The 12,231-nt window shown below is 33.3% G+C and overlaps 1 long non-coding RNA gene and 1 pseudogene across 1 annotated transcript in view; both read right to left on the bottom strand.

Annotated features, from left to right (window-relative positions):
• Positions 1 to 9,491: 9,491 nt before the first annotated feature.
• LOC107481314 (chloride conductance regulatory protein ICln-like) overlaps positions 9,492 to 12,231 on the bottom strand; it is a 21,619-nt pseudogene continuing 18,879 nt past the window's right edge.
• Positions 10,412 to 12,231, bottom strand: part of LOC107481324 (uncharacterized) — a 4,023-nt gene continuing 2,203 nt past the window's right edge. The window contains exon 4 of the long non-coding RNA XR_001590585.3: positions 10,412 to 11,156. This is a non-coding gene — a long non-coding RNA (uncharacterized LOC107481324). The remainder of the gene's footprint in view (positions 11,157 to 12,231) is intronic.

Raw genomic sequence — 12,231 nt, forward strand, 5'->3', positions numbered from 1 at the left:
ATGGCATGTTTTGATTGATACCAAATCTGTTTAGAAATGAAATTGGATCCGGGATGTCCCTGCCGTTCAAAGAACGGGTGAAAAACGATTTAAAATGAGGAAGTTATGTCCGTCGGAAGATTGGGGGTCGAAACTGTGAATTCTGCAGCTTTTAACTTAGAAAAATTTTTAGCAGAATGACCCCCCGCGCGTAGGCGCACTTGGCGCGTACGCGCCGTTCTTCTCGAAAGCACCATCCACGCGTGCGCGTGATGTGCGCAGACGCGCCGATGTGCTGCACCCAATGTCCAGCCATTTTCCAGAGAGTTATGCCAGAACTGTGCCAGTTTTGTGCCTGGGGCACAAGAGTACCCACGCGTATGCGTGGTTGACGCGTGCGCGTCGTTTGGCTAGTTTTCAATCCACGCATTAGCGTGCATGACGCTTACGCGTCGATGAGTTTTCGAGGCCATCCACGCGTGCGCGTGGAGTGCGCGTACGCGTGGACCTGTTTTCATCCCAAAGTTGATTTTTGAGTTTTAAAAGCCAAATTTCATACTTCTAAGCCTCCGATCTCACCACTTATGTCTTAAATCATTATGATATGTCTAGCTCTGAAAAGAAAGGCTAGTGAATGTGGTAACTTGTGAGTGAAGCAAGGGGAAAATGAATGATCATTGAGGATCAAGCATGATTATGTGAGATGCGGAGGATGGTGGTGGAAGTGCTTGTTATGCCATGGGCCGAAAGGCCGTATTTGTTAATAAGATGGCTGGTTATGGATTTAACCGTGATGCCGATGGGCTGGTTATGGATTTAACCGTGAGCCGGATGGCTAGATTATTGCCGTGTTACGACGGAGCCATGATTATGGCCATGTATAAATGCATATATGCTGTTGTATGAATTGTGAATGTTGCACTTCCACTGTTGGAGATAAGAGTTTCCCTGGGAAGAAGCAGTGGCTAGCCACCACGTGCTCCAGGTTGAGACTCGAAGCTCTTTTGACCCTATGTCATAAGTGTGGCCAGGCACTGTGAAAGACCCGGATGAGCTCGCCCCCGTAATTATTCACCAGTGAAGGTGATGGATATAGATCATGATTATGATCAAGTTTATGACGAGTATAACTCGAGTTGGGGATGCGTGACAGAGGGACAGTCCAATGGTTAGCTACCAGGACTTATCGGGTTGGCTCTATAACCGACAGATGATATCATCAGCCACTACGGACAGGCATTCATCATATGCGTACTATATGAATTGTTTGAGATTGCCTATTTAACTGCATATTACTTGCTAATTGCCTAAATGCCTTACTTGTTCCTAATTGTATATTTCTTGCTTGATATAACTGTGTTTGCTACATTATACTCCTGCTGGTGGTTGGGAGGTTTGAAGGAATTGGAGAGGAAAGTATTAGTTAGACTGAAGAATCTTTAGTCGGATGCCCTTTATGGTTTAGCCTGTTTATAAGCTTTAATATTATCTGGAGGAAGTTCTAGGATTGCCTTCGGCTTTCCTCTATTATTATGTATTATATATGTGGAAGCTGTTATCCTGCTGGGGACCTCTGGTTCTCACCCATGCGGATTTTGTAGTTTTCAGATGCAGGACGTGAGGTTTTCCGCTGAGGCATGCTGGAGACTTCTAGATTTGCGAAGATCCTTTGTTCTCGGGGCTATGTTTTGGTTTACATGTTTTGCTTAGATACTTTTATCTCCATTAAATAATACAAACTGTAATGACTCCTCTTATGGGAGATTTTGGAGAATAGGTTTTATGTATTTGTGTCCCTTTGGGTTTCCTTTGGGGTTTTCCTTATTTTTATCATATGTATATGTTGCTATGCTCGGACCGGTTATCTTCGCAGCCGGATTTTGAGTCTTGATATTCCTGTTTTTGACACTCCTTTGTATATATATAATCACGCGTTGGTTATCCTTGTTCGTTACGTTATCGATCGGAGTGTTGCGCTTTCGAGTTGCAATTTTTTTTTACCCCTTTTTTCTAGAAAGGCTCCTAGTTATAATCAATCATTCATACTACTATACGTACTAAATTTTTATTTTAGAGGTCGTAATACCTTGCCATCTCTGAATTATGACTTAAGCATAAGACTCTGTATGGTAGGGTGTTACAATGCTAGTGTCAAAAGCAAAATCAAATCAAAGGTTGAATTAGAAGAAAAATCAGCATAGCATTTTTATCTTTGTGCTACCATTTTAGCTTGTTGAAGCTACTCTCCTCCTACATGTACCATTCGGGTAAGATGAACAAAATAGAGGTTGTGTATCTCTGCTGTAAATCAAATGTCACAATTAAAATTTAAGGTTAAAGAATAGCTCAATGGTTCAGATTATTGAAGCCAAAAGAAAAAGAAAGGAAGAGAAGCAGCTAGGTAAAGATTCAAGTCAACTTTAATTACTACTGTTGTCTCATCTCTTCTCTACGTTTCTGCTCTGAATTTTGGAAAAGAAGAACAAAGTCAAAAGCGTTTAACCAAGCTCAAGTTTTGGAAGCTTTACTTTTATTTAAAAGGGTAAACAGTCAGAAATTGAAGTAAGGAGAGTAAGCGCACTGTTTGGGTCTTCATAACTTTTGAGCTTAACCTTTTTCTCCTTCATGGTTTTACATTGAATTTTCTATTCTTCAATTTTTATCTTTCTTTGTTTCTTATCAATGGAAAAAGACATTAAGTGAGATATCAGTAAAAAGCATTGAGAGAAAAAGCAAAGAAAGTATTCATAGAGAAAAGTCAAAAAATTATTTCAATCACTTTTGTATGTATCTCTGTTTTGTATTCATGATTCTGAAAGGATTTTCTTATTATGTTGGGTGAGCACTTAGTGGTTGAAATTCTAATGAGGAGTGAACCTTGTCAAATCAAATTTGGGTAGAAATTTGGTTTTTCTCAAATAGGATTGGGTAAAATCTTAGAAAATTAGTGACTCTAATCTTTGTGAAAGATAGTGAAAATTTTACCACTGTTATGGTGGAGATTGGGTGTAGGCCACATTGTACAATTTCAGGATATATGGCTATGTCATTTTCTCTTCTCTGTTTTGTTTCTATATTCATTCGATATGAGAGAAAATAAAATTATCTTCTGCATAATCAATCTAACAAATGTCATAGCAACTAAGAATGCTTAAAAGTAACTTATTTGCTCTATTTTGATCAATCGGTAAGAGACAAAATAAAATTATCTCCTGTATAATCAACATTGCAGACTCAACAACAACACTGAGTTAAATTCAGTTTGAATTTGAAGTGTATAAATTTAAAAGAGACCATAGATTCAACTCCCTTCTCTAGGCCAGTGAGAACCTTCAGATAATTTTTTTTGAGACGGTCAAACTACCTATCTAAAAATTTCAATGTCACACAGGTAGTTTTGACTCCAAAGTTTGTTGGGACAAATGAGATAAAAAAAAAATCTAAGACTAATTAGCAAGATTGGATATGTATATAAGGTGATATTTAAAGTTCTAGCTAAAAAAATGAGGAGAGTAATATTAAGACTAGTTAAAGAGATAGAGTATTTTTGTAAAGGATAAAAAAAGTTTATGATGGAAATTTAATTGCACGTGAAATTGTTCAATGATTTAAGTTTAGAAGAAGGAGTCGACAATCATTAAACTGGACTTTCATAATGCTTATGAAAGGTCTAATGAGGTTTTGTAATTATTCTGTTCAAAAAGATGATCTTTAGTCAAAAATAGAGAAAATAGGTTAAGACTGTATCTATTTGCCATCTATGTCAGTCTTGATTAATCGGTCACCTACAAAATTTTTTAAGATGGAGAGAAGAATTTGGTAAGAAAATCCACTTTTGTATTTTTTTATTATTATTATTATTTATACTTCATGTGGATTTCTTAAACATGATGATTGGAGAAGTAATAAGAAATAGATGAATGTCTCCTTTAATAATTGTGAGAGATAATATAAAGTTATCATATATACCTTTAATTTATGTATGACACTATATTATTTTTCTTATTTGAGAATTGGATGAGACAGTAAAAAATTATAGACGACTTCTATATCATGTTTTGAGATAATGTTTAGATTGAGTATAAAAAAAATTGTAAAAAATTATAGACAACTTCTATAATATTTTGAGATAATATATGGATTAATTATAAATTTTAACAAATCTAGAGTTTAATACCTGTTAATTGTAAACAAGAATGAGTATAATAAATATAAGCATTTTTTACCGATGTAGTTGGTTCCGTGCCTAAAGGAATTTTCTTTTTAGCGTTTAGAGATCTATAAAATGTTATTGTCATTATTTTCCTTTCTTATAGTACTATATGTTGCCGTGAGTATTCTATTCCATCAGCTAATGGCTCGTCAACGAAATCATCATTGTTAAATAGGATTGCCTTAACATATAAAGTAAAAATAATTTTGTGATTTTGAAATTAGTATAATTGTTTAAAATTGTTGTTGACAGAGGAAAACAAATCATGAAAATGATATAATGGATGCTTTAAAAATTTCACATGCCAAACCGCTGAATATTTTAGTAGAGTTAATGCAAATTTAATATTTGACTACTTTTGTCAAATAAATTTTATTTTTTATGAGTATAATTTAAATTTAAATCTTTTATATGTAGTTCAGTAAGTATTATCTTTCTTAAATAAAAATAGTAGTTTATTCATTTAATAATCATTTAATTGCTTGCCAAGATTCTCTTTTGTAGAGAAACAACCCACAGAATACAGTTAAGAGTTTTTTTTTTTCGAGAACTAACAATATTCTTTCGCTTTTAATTTTAGTGTTGGGATTTTAGTGGTCTTAACAATGTAAAAATTTAGTAATTTTTTTTGTATGAATTCTATAAATTTAAAAGTCAGATTTATAGTTTTTTTTGTGGATATCACAAATCTAAAAATTAGATTTGTGGTTTTTAATTTTTTAAAAACAATATAAATTTGAGAGTAATTAGTGTTAAAAAAAATTTTTAACATACTAATTGGACTATCCAATCTACTTGAGAACGAAAAAAAGTTATCTCACCGCAAATCGAATTTTCTGATTTATGTACTATGAAAATCTGATCCTTTGATTTTTTAAATTTAAAAGTCTTTGTTATTTAAAAAAATAATAATAAAATCCATATAAAAAAATACACTAATTTATCATGATGCTAGATTATACACAATTTTTTTTTATTTCTAAAAAAATTAGCCTATTTTTTTATCACTGCGAAATTTCTTTCGTCGAAAAATGATTTAGAATATTGTCGGGAATTTTTCTTTTTTTCGAAAAATAACGATATTATCTTATTATTGACATTTGACAGTAGTACCTTATATTGATAAATAATTTAGACTATTTTCCGGGTTATAGAATAATATTATGTTCGAACTCAATATATATTATCATGAATCCAACTAATTTATTAGTTTTAGTAAATTCTAGCAAATGTTATCTCACTTTCATAGAACTTGAATTCAAGGCTTAAGGTAGGGGACGAACTTAATCATTGTTTTTTAATAAATGAAAAATAAGGCTTAATAATTGAAATTAAATAATTGGATTGACGATCATAAGTAGTAGGCAGAGGGCAACTTGTGTATGTTGCTGATATTTCAGTAATTATCACAACGCACGTGAACGCTGATTCTGATTGTGAAGAATACAGTGCATTTGGGGACTTGTATTAAGAATGCATAAAGGTAGGTTCAGCCATGAACTAATAATCATGAGCATACAAATTCATTCTTCAAAAAAACAATATGTTAAACACTCAAAGAGGAATCAAGCAGAAAAGTTCATTGAATGTATAATATATTTGCCCTATCCACCGACTCAATTTCTTTTTTTATTGATCAACTAAGTATTTTAAGAACATTAGGTAAAACATAAATTAAATAAATAAAGAAAAGAAACAAAATACAAAATATAAGATGTAAGTTCTTTTCTATTTTATAATAAACTTAAGCTACGAAGATCAATAAAGGTAATGGAACTAAAATTCTATTGTTTTTTGACCAATTTTATATATAGTGTTTTTTATTTAGTGTCTAATTCATGTCTAATTTATTTTTTATAATATATTGTAAATATTTAAAATTTATTAAATTTTATATTTTTAAGTTAAATATTAATTATTTAACAATTTTTAATTATTAGGTATTAATTTTTGAGCACTATAACAAACATCTTATTTTTTCTCTTGAGATATCGATTGTTGTATACATTGTATCTGTTATTTTTCAAGTGTTGGTGTGAATTGAATCGATTGTTGTATATATTGTATCTGTTATTTTTAGACATATGCACTTTATTTTCAGTTTCTCTTGCAATTTCTTTAAATTTGTTCCGAAATTAGTTCATCTGTTCTCCAACTACTTTTTTTTTTTTTTTTGCATTTTGTTCTTATTTCCAACATCAATTATTTCTTTAATTATATCTTTGATTTGTTGTTTCAAGCAAACACTTTTAAAATCATGTTTGTGAGATTGTGCTCAATAATAATAAAAGGGTTTAGCTAATATGTGTCACATGTGTTCTAAGAGCACATAATAAGCTTATTATTAATGAAAAGTTTTACAGAAATTATTTTTGTTATGGGAAAGAAGTTGGTGTTTTGGGTGGATATTGGAGGATGGGGTGATTTACCGAGCGGTGGAGCTTTCGGTCAACACGCAGGAGGCGTGGTGCTCCTGCTCCTCAGCTGTGTGTCAGCACCCCAGCAGCACGCCCGGAGCGTGGTGACGCGGCGCGCATGCAAGTATCTGGCACCACGCAAGGGCGTGGTGGAGCTGGCGTCGCGGAGTCTCGATGTGCCTGCACTATGGGGAGGCGTGTTGCAGCTGCTGTCATGCAAGGGACAGGTCTCACCTCGGTAAACAGCAAGCATGACCTAAGTTGCTATATATAGAGAGCCTCCTCCCAACTGCAATGTATACAAAGTGTGTTAGTGAGAGGGATGAAAAGCATTAGTGCATTACACCAGAAACAGAGGGGAAGGGGGGTTGCGATTCAACTAAGAGGGGAAGGGTAGGTGTTGATGCTCCACAAGGAGAAAGGGTGAAAAATAGGTAAAAAAAAATATTATTTTATATTTATTTTAAAAAATGGTCCGTAATTATAATGTTTTGAAAGAACATATTATAAATTATTTAGATCATCTAATTTATGTAAGTTGTTAAATTATATTTTTATTGTGTATTTAAATTTCTGTTATTTTTTATTATTTAATATGTTAAAATATAATTTTTTTGTTAATTTTAAATTAATTTTATGTTATAAAAATACTAAAATAAAATATACATTATACTATACAATATACTAAACAATTTTTAAAAAAATATAGTTTTCTACGATAAAAATATAAAAATAATACTATAGTAAAATAAAATATATATTCTGTAAAATAAATAAATATGTATGTTGAACATATTCAAAATTTTAATATATAAATGTTTAAGTAATAAATAAATATTAGAAAAATATATACGTTGTTATTAATAATATTAGAGAAATATATGCTTTTGATGCGCGAAAAAAAATTATTAAAAAATTATTAACTTTGATACTAATAATGCACTGCACGTTAATTATTTTAACACATAAAATATTAAAATAAATAAATATGTAAATAATATTATTAAAAGAAGTGAGGATATACAAATAGATATGTTAATATTTGTTTATTAATAAATGAATATTTATAATTAATATAATAAATATATTTTTGTTGATGCAACCTAACAGAAATTTGTTGGTGCGTAAACTTGATCCGCCAGAGAGTTAGAACCTGAGGGTCAAAAACTACCTACGCGCCATGGGATTCTACCACATATCTAGGATTGGGATGATAAGAGGATTTCACCTGTTGTTAGCTGCTCTGGTTGAAAGGTGGAGGCTGGAGACTCACACTTTTGTGTTGCTGGTGGGTGAGGTTACAGTGACATTGGAAGATGTCGCACATATATTCGGCTTACCCATTGATGGAGAGCCTCTGAGTCTGCCGGTGAATTTGAAACATATTATGCATAGTCACTTCGTCAGTGATTGGCATTGTATCAAATTGTATTAGACCACCAAAAATTACAACCGGATTCCGGTACAGAATTCTGCTCACTCTCATTAACGTACCGTTATCCGTGCTTTGACAGAGACCGTTCTGAAGTTCCATAAACGTCATGGTGCATAGAACCACAAACGAAAACGGATTCTGGCACACAAACCTCACTCCCTCATGAGTATTACGTATTATCTCACCGTCGCGATATACTACCAAGTTTGCGGTACCCTCCATTACACCAGAAACACACTCAAAGAACACTCATACACTTTCTCAGAATGAAAATAGACCTGAGCACTACCTTATATAGAGAGTAGCATTCACTATGCCCCCCACGTTTTGATTGCCTCAGGCCAATCACATGTTGCCACGTGTCAGGACGCCCCTGCGTGTTGACTCAGCACGCCCCCACGTGATGCCACCGTGTACCAATCAAGCTCCGCCACATCATCATCATGCCTCCACGTGCTGCGTCAGCACGTCCCCACGTGCTGCCTCCGTGTACCACTCAAGCTCCGCCACGTCATCATCACAATCCCACGTGCTAGGTTAGCACGCCCCCACGTGATGTTTCCGTGTACCATTCAAGCTGCACCACGTCATCTCGCCCCCACTTGTAGCAGTTAACACGCCTCCTGCGTGTTGATCATGCACCCTAGACGTTTATTATTGGATAAAATACAATATTCTCCTATTTCTGGCCAAATCACCACTTTTTTTCCTATATTGAAATTCTTGAGCCAAATTTTTAAATGTTTTTATTTAATGAATACAAAATAAATAATTAAAAACTAAAATTTTTTATATTTTTGATGAAAACTTCCTTAATTTATAAATTTTAACATATGCCTTAAGGATACAAGATACATAAACCCATAATAAAATTATCAATTTCCTTTCATTTCTTACAAAATATTTATTTTGATGACTATATTCAATAAGTCATGAGTTTAGGAAGAAATTAATATGTATCATAGGGGATAGGGGATATAATCCAAGAAAAAATAAGAAATACGATTTTGAAAGAGGTTATGATAGCTATTCTATTTCTCCTGGAGGAAGCCAATATAAAGGAAGAAGATTAAATTTTAGAAAAAATGAGTTTTTATTAAGATTAAATTTTAATTTTTTTAATAAAATTTTAAAAGTTTCGTGTTTGTAAGAGTTTTCGGTAAATTTTTGGTCTTGATCCTCTTCTAATTTGATAAAATATTTAATATTTATTATAAAAACATTAAATATTATTAAAATTTTTTATTTCATAGTAAATATTAAATATTAACATATAATTTATTTTAAAAAACATAATTTCAAATATTATTATGGACAAAATACTGGCGTAAATCTATAAATTTAAACTTTAAAGCCTTAAGAAAATTATTTATATTAAACCAATCATCAGCCACGACTTAGCACAAATCTACTCGCGACTCACCTATTCTTTAGTGGTTTAAAATAAAACTAGGGGGCTTAATATTGTTATCTGCAGGCTGCAAACACTTTCAAAGCACTTTTATCATTCTAAACATGAAACAAAATTCAATAGTCGCGCATAATTGTCCTGTCCATCAATTACCCCTAATCAGATTTTCATACTAATTTACATAACATAACCACAGTTCGTATGCTATGTTCTGCTAAACACAGCCACTCAATTATGGGTGCCATCTTTATCATGCTCCATCTCTTCTGCATCTTCAAAACGCTGATCGTTGATATGAAGCTATAATCAATCAAACTTAATATAAATAAGGGATAATTTTGAAACAAATTTAAAATCTCATACTGAACATGGGTTTCTTATATAACAGATCGACAATTCGCCATAACCACTCCTCTTTCCTCCCCGACCCTTCTACCAGTTGCTTCGGAGATAAGCAAATACAAAATCATCAATATGAAGCATTAAAGCCTCACAAGTCATGAGAATAGATAAGGATTCCGGTACAGAGAAACACATTACAAACCATCATTATGTTTATCCACATCAATACACAAAATAAAAAATATGCCCTCAACCAGTTAATAAATTGTCTTAGTGTAATCATTTTTGCTTCAAATTTTTAAAATAATAACAAAAATATATATTCCAATATTTAAATTTAGAAAGTAGGTTACCATGAACTTGAAAGTGTCAATAGAATAAAATTCCATAAAATAGCATTCATCATTTAAATATCAGAAAATTGTACTTATCAAAATTTTTGCAACAAAGATTGGTCGTCTACCCCTCCAAAGCACAAGCCAGCCCCTTAAACAAGTAGAATAAAGACCAAATAAAATGAGTGGCTATCTTGTTCTTATAACAACTGCCAACAACTTTTTCGCATCCATATCTAGCTCAGTCTCTCAAGCCTACCAAAAAAACAAAGCAGAGGAGAAAAAAACAAAAAGATTTTACCAAAGTCCTTAATATTTAATAGATTATCATAAAATACAACGTATTTTACATTAATATTCAGGTCATGCCTAAGGTTCTCCTTTAATCAGAATTCAGAAAATGGTACTTGATCCAAATAGTATATAGTAACCTAATTTGTTCTAGATACTAAAAAAAGTAAGGAAATAAAACAAAACAAGGTTCATGATGTTTGCAATAGCAACAAGCATTTACACAATTTGAACACATCTGACGTCTTCCCTCCTGGTCTGGCTTCTCCCCATATCACATACCATTCAATAACCCACAGTGCTAAACTAAGAGTGTCTTCGAATAAAGCATTTGGAGGACGAAATGTATTTTGTAACACCCTAACTACCAAAGCTCACGCTTCTGGCTGCGCAACTCTGATAGCTCGGACATTATGACGACACTTATACTATTTAATACTAAAATATGAGCCTGTTTAAAACTTTAAACCGCGATACCGCTCCCAAAAAAAATACTTTTGCTATACAACGTACATCCATACATACCATACAACTTCCAGAAACTCATAAAGAGTACATCCATATATAACATACATATATATAAATAATATTACACACATTAACCAATACAATTCCTATCCCTCTTACAGAATATATCAAGATAAGGGCAAGGGTACAATAAACCATAACTGAAACAATACAGAGCATCACAACAACAATTAAATAAGCTCTTCGTAACTTCTGCGCCCATATCCTGAAAGGGAAAAAATGTAGGAGGGTGAGAACATCATCCTCGAAAGGGTTCTCAATAGAGGATTTTTTGGGAATTACTGTAATAGGATACATGAAGATAAACCGTACCAGTGATTAATGACCGTCATATGCCTCTTTTCAAAAACAACGGTTTACAATAGAAGTAAAGACAAAAATCCTTTCTAAAAGAGGAACCGTTCGATTCTCAAAAACTCAAAAAGCCTTTCAAAAGGTTTATCTATACTGAACCAAAATAGCCTTTCATAGTTTTCCAAACGAGAAACATAAAACCAAAATCAACCATCGGTCCATCTCAATTCAACCACGGCCCTAGGCCCAAACAATCCAATCCAACAACCGATCACCACAAACCAACAGAGTCCCAGTTGCAAACACAGATAGGAAGTTCAAGTACAAACAAACAGTTACAACAAGTAGAACAAGTAGTAGGTAATCACAAGTAATCACATAGGCAAACCAAGTATGATATGCACACCCAAACAATGTCACATAGATGCATATGATGCATGCCTGTCCCTAGTGGCTGATGATATCATCTGTCGGTTACCAAGCCAACCCGACGTGTCCGGTAGCTAACCCGGGCACAGTCTCTCTGTTGCGCATTATTTTCATTAGAGGGTATCTGCGCCCTGTCGCCATTAGAGGGTATCGGTGCCCTGTCACCCTTACAACCAGAGAGAAAACACAAGCATACTTGCATACAACATTCATCTCAGCCATCCGGCTTACATTCACAATTCATTCAATTGCATACATGCATTTGTACTCAACCATGGATCACCATCCATCTCAGCCATCCGGCTCACGGTTCAATCCAGAACCAGCCAATTTATCAACAAATATAGCCCTTTCGGCTTAAATTCATAATTCATAATCAGTCATACGGCCCACAACTCATTCGGCAATCAGCCATAAATCAATATCACACACAGCCATTCCGGCTCACGGTTCAATCCAGAACCAGCCAATATTCATAATCATACACAGCCATTCCGACCCATAGCAAAACAGTAATTCCACCATTCGACATCATCAAATTCATAAAACCGGCATTT

This window comes from Arachis duranensis, chromosome 1, assembly GCF_000817695.3.
Source record: "Arachis duranensis cultivar V14167 chromosome 1, aradu.V14167.gnm2.J7QH, whole genome shotgun sequence".
In the NCBI taxonomy this organism is placed as follows: domain Eukaryota; kingdom Viridiplantae; phylum Streptophyta; class Magnoliopsida; order Fabales; family Fabaceae; genus Arachis; species Arachis duranensis.